This window comes from Grus americana, chromosome 8 (assembly GCF_028858705.1).
Source record: "Grus americana isolate bGruAme1 chromosome 8, bGruAme1.mat, whole genome shotgun sequence".
Lineage (NCBI taxonomy): Eukaryota > Metazoa > Chordata > Aves > Gruiformes > Gruidae > Grus > Grus americana.
This window is the reverse complement of record NC_072859.1, coordinates 19,585,881-19,592,633: the sequence shown is the minus strand read 5'-3', so window position 1 is coordinate 19,592,633 and position 6,753 is coordinate 19,585,881. Positions and strand designations below refer to the sequence as shown.

The 6,753-nt window shown below is 40.2% G+C and overlaps 1 protein-coding gene across 7 annotated transcripts in view; it reads right to left on the bottom strand.

Annotated features, from left to right (window-relative positions):
* Positions 1–6,694, bottom strand: part of ODF2L (outer dense fiber of sperm tails 2 like) — a 59,611-nt gene extending 52,917 nt beyond the window's left edge. For 5 of the 7 annotated variants that reach the window (XM_054833863.1, XM_054833860.1, XM_054833862.1 and 2 more), the window contains exons 1-2: positions 6,289–6,674; positions 2,427–2,549 (exon numbers count right to left, since the gene is read on the bottom strand). The gene's annotated coding sequence lies outside the window, so the exon portion shown is untranslated. Of the gene's footprint in view, positions 1–2,426; positions 2,550–6,288 lie in introns of all 7 variants that reach the window. The other 2 variants (XM_054833861.1, XM_054833868.1) reach the window with 2 other exon arrangements.
* Positions 6,695–6,753: the final 59 nt, after the last annotated feature.

Below are 6,753 nucleotides of genomic sequence, written 5' to 3'. Positions count from 1 at the left end.
TGGCACTAGGAGAGGTTTCATCTTGACACAAGAAAGAAATTTTTTACAGTGAGAGCAATCAACCATTGGAACAATCTCCCCAGGGACATGGCAGAGTCTCCATCACTGGAGGTTTTCAAGATGGAACTAGACAGGGTGCTAGGTAATCTCATCTATGCTCCCTTTCCCATGAAAGGTTGGACTGGATGATCTTTCAAGGCCCCTTCCAGCCTAAGCTGTTCCATGATTCTATGGTTTTCCTGCATACACCAACAAATCTATGCAAATGTTGAATAATCATCTTAAGTTTTCTTCTTTGCCTTTGTATCTGCAACATCAAATTTTGCCCTTTGTTCTACCCTAACTTTTACTTTTTAACAGCACCAACTTTTTAATATTTTAATGGAATTTCTCTACCTTTCCTCTCCTATTTTTATACTTCCCACAAGTTCTGCTTTTTCTTTATCTAGGTTTCCCATTTTTTGTGGGTTTCTGTACTTCTACATGATGCCATCTCTTAATGAACCTTACTATTGGATGCGGTTTCAGATTTAAAATTCCATTTCCCCAAGCAATAATAAATGTCATAGTTTCAGTTCACATCAAGGCCAGAATAGCTGTCACATTTTAGAGGAGACAGACTCCTTTGGAGAAGAGAGTCATAAATCAAAGCATTATTTGCTGATAGCAGTTTCCTCTAACAGTTTTTTAGGTCACTGAACATCCATTTATTCAGAAATATTTCCTTTTGTTTGCTTCTGAAGTGCCATCTTATTCCTTAAAGCATTTCTGCTGCATACAAATTATTTGGTAGGAAATACATCACAAAATCAGAATAAATGGGTTGCAGCACTGTTCCTGGAACTATTTCCTAGAGTAACGTAAAAATATGAGAGACCTTACACAGCCAATCTCCATGATCCAAGACAACTCATCCATTACTCTGTACCCGCCTGTCGAGCAGAGCTGCAGCAGTCTATTGCGTGGCGACGCTGACATCTAGTGGGCTCCGACAACACTTCCAGTTTCCCCAAACGTTCCAAAAATTGGTTTAGGTCAACGCATCTCTCTGAGATACTCTGACCTTAGTATAAATGCATATTTAAAAGTGCAATCAAATACGAATAGTCGAAGGTTGAATTTAGTACTTAAGGCTAGCTCTTACTATAGGAGCATGAAGATGATTTATTTGAATTAGGAGCTTCAGTTTACTGAGCTCTGTCTATAGTAAAAGCTCTGAAGAACTCAGTTCAAGTAACTCAGAATTCAGCACTCCCCCAAATATCTCTGCAAAAGGCAAACAAAATTTGCTCTTTCATGCTTCCTGACGAGCAAATGCAAAATGACAGGGTAAAACTGTTTGACTGATTTCAATGATTATGTTTACACTAACAGAACTACACTCAAAAGTTATGTGGGCTGGGGTCCCAGTAACTGACACAACTGCCAAATGCCAGTTCAGACTAGCTAGAAAAGATGGGACAGTTAAAGTCAAAACCATATAAGCTTTATTCCTCAATATGGTCTTCCTAATGCTCTTAAAATAATTTCAGCTTCCTACACAGACCTCACAGTGTTCCACAGAGAAGATAAGTTTAATTATTCCTATGCCACATGTGGATAAAGTGACTTTCCCACAGTCACCAGCAGGGAAGTGGTAGAGCTGCAAATATACCTCCAGTCATTAAACTATCATTGTACAGCAAAAGGAAGAATCCCCAAAATTCTAAATTTTATTTCCACAGGGGCCAGTTATGGCCTATAGAATTTTCCATACAATCTTCCTCCAAGTATAAGATAAACAGCTTCTTCTAAGATAGACAGCTGGTGTGTGGGACCAAATTATTATCCTGCTGGGTATCAGACTAACCCATTATGGCTCCAGAAGTATGATACTGAAAGGACAAAGATCACAAAAACAACACATGATTTACCTAGTCCGGTTCTCTGAAATTTCAGGACTTTTGCCTACTGAATGTTTCACCAATTGCTGCATGCAGTCCTAGTACAATTCCAGTTTAAGTGTTTAGGGGAAGCACAGCAACAGCTGCTGTAAGGATCAGTGGAAGAGTGCACTAATGTGAAAAGGAGCATTAATTCTCACTCAGATAGCTGTAGTTTCTGAGCGGAAGTGTGCTGTTGAGAACAGCTGCTTTCTGGTTCTGTCAAATCCAGTCCCCAGATTTTTCATGAAAGCCTGATTGTACACAGGCCAGGCAGCTGGCACTATTGATTTTATAATCTTTGCCTGGTTATTAACAAGCTAAGCTCACAGTTGTTAACGCTGGCACAGAAGCTATGGACTCACACACAAACAAATGCCGGTACTATTTTAGTAAACCAAGAGAGAGGTAAAATTTAATAATATTTATTTAAAATGACACATTCTGCTCCTTTTATTTGTATATGTCTTTTCGCTACATTAATAAATGTTAAATCAAATTTACCTTCAGGTTTTCATGCACATCTATTTTGAAAATCTGTTTCCAGGATTGCTTCAAAATATTACTTGGAGTTTTGCAGAGTTGACTGGTAACACATTGCAGAACTCTTCATTTCCCAGTGTTTAACTGCATTAAAAGACAACATAGACACATAAATATTCATAAAACAGCTGTATTATGCAAATATATGCTGCAGGTACATAATAAAGAGTGGGAAGGGGAACAGCGTACATACATGCAGTGACACAAGATGTGCCCCATATAACTCAACGTATTATAGAATTAAATATGTATGAATTCTAATATGGGTATTACATTATTGGGGTCACACATGCTACCGCAATGTGTATTGTTTATTTTACCGCATTTTCACAGTGATATAAACTGACTTATGGAGGCATTTTTTTGGTTGCCTTTGTTAAATCTTTGACTCCAAAGCCTTTGGTTTAAACACTACCTTCCCATAAAGTCAGAAAACAGTACTGGGAGTCATCTTAGAAGCATTTACATTATAAGCTATTATTCTTTATATAAAATTATTTTATTTTCTTAATTATACTATAAACCTTTGCTTGGTTAGTTTAAGTTTTTTTGGTAAGGGTAAGTCTTTAAGGATATGGTCCAAGATGCATTAGCATCAAGGAAAGAATATTGGAAACGCTCCCAATGGATAGACTAGATATTGGTAAGTGGTATTCAAAGGATTGCTTTAAAATTCAAATATTTTAGGATGATACATTCCTTAAAATTAAAGCACACCTAAATAGCAAGGTCAACAAACAAAATAAAAATTGACATTATCTATCAAGCCATTCTGAACCATACTAAACTGTGCTAAATATACAATATTTCTGCAAAGTGAACTTAAAAAATGCTCAAGATTTCACACACTTTCAATGCTTTTGATTTTCATCAAGCTTTTCAAGAAAAGCCTAATGACAAGAAATAAAATCTTAAGATTAATTTCTTCACAGATGAGTCTGACACAGAAGCAAAATTAGTACAGTTAGTAACAGTGACCGTGCTGCAGCATCTAGTTATTCAACCTACAGATCTCCAGCTTCTTGCCCTATTTTACAGTGTATAAAACTTTACAGCTACATGATCAAGATTTAGGTAGACAAATGTAATGATCTAGAGAGATATAAAGGGCTAGAACTGCAGCAATTCTAACCATCGGTCTTATTTGTCTCCCACTTCAGGAAATCTTAATCAGAAACTCTCAAAGCCCTCACTCAAATTACTACCAAGTAACAGTATGGAAGTTCTCTATATAAATTCTACTTCTGATCATAGGCACGGATGTTCCAGGGTCTGTTTATATCCAACAGTACAATGCTGTAAAAAGTTATTTCTTCTTTTTGGATGCGTTATAAGCAAGGCTGAAGATCAGGCAGTAGGAAAAGTACGGTGTTCACCTGGTGCATCGGTCACTCACCTTCTTCTTAATTGTCAGAGATGAGAGGACATGGCATGCTTCAATTTCTTTTTCAGCCTGAAATGATTCTGTAGATTCTCTTGTGGCTTATACTTCAGCACTTTTTCAAGTGACCCTCCCTGCTGTCTACCCTGCACTTCTGAAGGAAGATACTGTTCCTCCAGCACAGGTGGCAGAAGCTGGCTCCTCAACTGTTTGCAGCTGATTTTATCAGAACAAGCCAGGATATCTCTACACACATACATTCTTTGAATACACATTCAGAGCTTTCTCAGTCAGTATCTAGTTTGTAACTAAGCCCACATGCTAGGTATGGCTGTCCTTACCTAAGCCAGATGTATTACTTTACCCTGAACCCAAATACCTGACAATGGTTTTGGGTCTGAATAGCAGCTATAGAGAGTGACCACATTTCCCACTAGAGCCATCTATTGGAGTTTCCAATAAAGACAGGGCAGAAAGCCTGCATGTGGTAATTTCTTAGAAAGACAACAGGAATCTCCAAGATTCAGCTGTTAATGCCTGAATGCCTGTTCCTTCTAGGATGCCAAAAAAATTTCCAGAGTTTGTCCTGAAGACTATGTTATAGGCCTGCAGGGTGTGGAGAAAAAGAATTTGAAGAAAGGGAGTAACTCAGTAGTGTTTTAAGAGTAGTAGAATATTGCAGAACTCAGAAAGCATGGAGTTCCAGGTTGTGATCCAATAACTGAATTATTTTTACATTATAGGATAAAACAGGGGGGAAAAATATCCAAACCAGGGTTTTATATAAAATATATAAACATGCACTAGAACAGATCTTCCTCTTAGATGTGTAGTAACTATTAGGCTGAAGAGTTATTTTCTCCCTCTCGCTTACATTCTGACTGCTTAAACATTCATGAAAAGAGGAAGGATGTTAAAAGTGAGAACTGAAAAACACATTCAATGCCCCACATATGCCAAACAGCCCATCTGCTAAAGGTGGAAGTACTGTCTACTTAAGGCATTTTCCTAAGAAGCGGTACTGTTGTGTCTAGGGCTCCTTAGGAAAGGCGCAATTAAAAGTGGGTATTCCAAATCCTACAAGAAAACTCTAACTCATGGGATCTTAAAGGATGGGAGTCTTCTTCCCTTCCATCCAGGTTATGCTAGAAGGGAGAGGTATCTAACCATTTTCTGAAGGAAAAAGTGGAGTGTCAAAGCTGTCAGTCAACATATCACAGAAAGCAGCATTTTCCTCTGTGGCAGGTGAGGCTCACATGTCATGGGCAGCATCAGGGTGCAAGCTTCAGGGAAGAACTAGCAGTATTTTGTTTTGGGAAGAGCTAGGCTGTGTTGGTTGCTGTTAATTCCAGCCTGGACATACCACTCTCCCAAGGCATTATTGGGGTACATCTCATCTGAGGAGGTGCTTCTGCCTCAAGGTCAGGCACTACTGCTCTCAACTGTTGGCATCTCTGGCTTTTTGTGGAACTCCATCAATGGGAACTGCTGACATTTAGCACCAAGGAAAGCTATGAAATGAAACAATTGCATCTGTGTGTCCAAATCCAAAATCTTTGATGTTGCTGTCTTTTCACATATCCTACACTGATATCACAAGAAATCATGATCAGCTCTTATATGACCGTATAGTGCTGAGCATTACAGGAGGGATTCATGGGACCTTTAATACACTACTAAAACTCATTTTGAGAAATGGAAACAAACTTGTCATGTAGTTTTTAATATATAAACACATCCATGTATAAGTGAGACAATAAAAGCTGAAAAAGGTAAAACATATTCAAGCAAAGTAAACACATACACACAATAGCTTTCAGGCCCTCTCCTTATCAGTACTAAAGGTACAATGGGAACTTTACGTAGCCTGGGTTTTGTTTTGGTTTTAATTCCTGGAATCTCACTGGCAAGTAAGCAAGATCGCATTGATTGTTACAGTTATTTCCTTTCTCTGGAATTCACTTCTTGTCATAATGGCCTAGGATTTCCTCTGACTTTATCAAATTTAGCCAAATATTACTTACTATTTGGATTATGAGGTAGAGCACTGAATGACCAGAATAATTTTCAAGCTGGAAACATTAGCTGCCAATGGTGCCCCATTGTTACTCTATTTTCTAATTGCTAGCCCATGTCAAAGGCTCTTTCAGGCATTCAAAAATCATGATAAGAGACGTTAAAATAATGGAAATTAATAAAATTAGAGAGTATTTTCTTCTAATTTTCTTGATTTCTGGCACTGTTATGCTATGATACTTAAGGTTTTTCCAAATACTCTCTGTGATGCTTTGGTGCTATTTTATAGTTGTGTCTCAGTATGCTTTCATCTAAACAAGCTCTTTTAATAAACAACCTTTTTCTCACCAACTTTTAAAAAATTCTTACACTTCCACAGTCCATCCAAAAACTATTTTTCATGAAGACAAACAAGATTCGACTTACAAAACACCGGACTCAAGACTCAGGGACGGAGGGAACTCGTCCTCTCAGAGCTGGGCCCGAGGGTGCCAGCCCCAGGGGGCATGCCGGGCTAGGCCGGAGCCTCCCAGGCAGCGGAGTTTCCACGCGTAGGGTCACGGACAAGCGTGCCCCGGGCGGGCCACCACTCTACCTTTTCCGCACGCCCCACTAACTAGTGTTTATGGTAAAGGCCACGACCGGCTCCGGGAAGCCTCCCTTTCCCTGCGGAGGGCGGGCGGACTGAGACCCGCTCCGGAGGCAGCCGCAGGCCCTGCAGCGGTCAGATAACGGCCGCGGCTCCCTGAGGCGGGGGCGCGTGCCGGGGCCCCGGGGGGGCGGCCGTCCCTAGCGGCGGGATGCACCTCCCACCGCGCCCGCACGGCGGCGCGAGGCGGGGCGGGGCCGGAGCGGGCGTCACCGCCGCTCCACCGGCCGATCCGGGCTCTG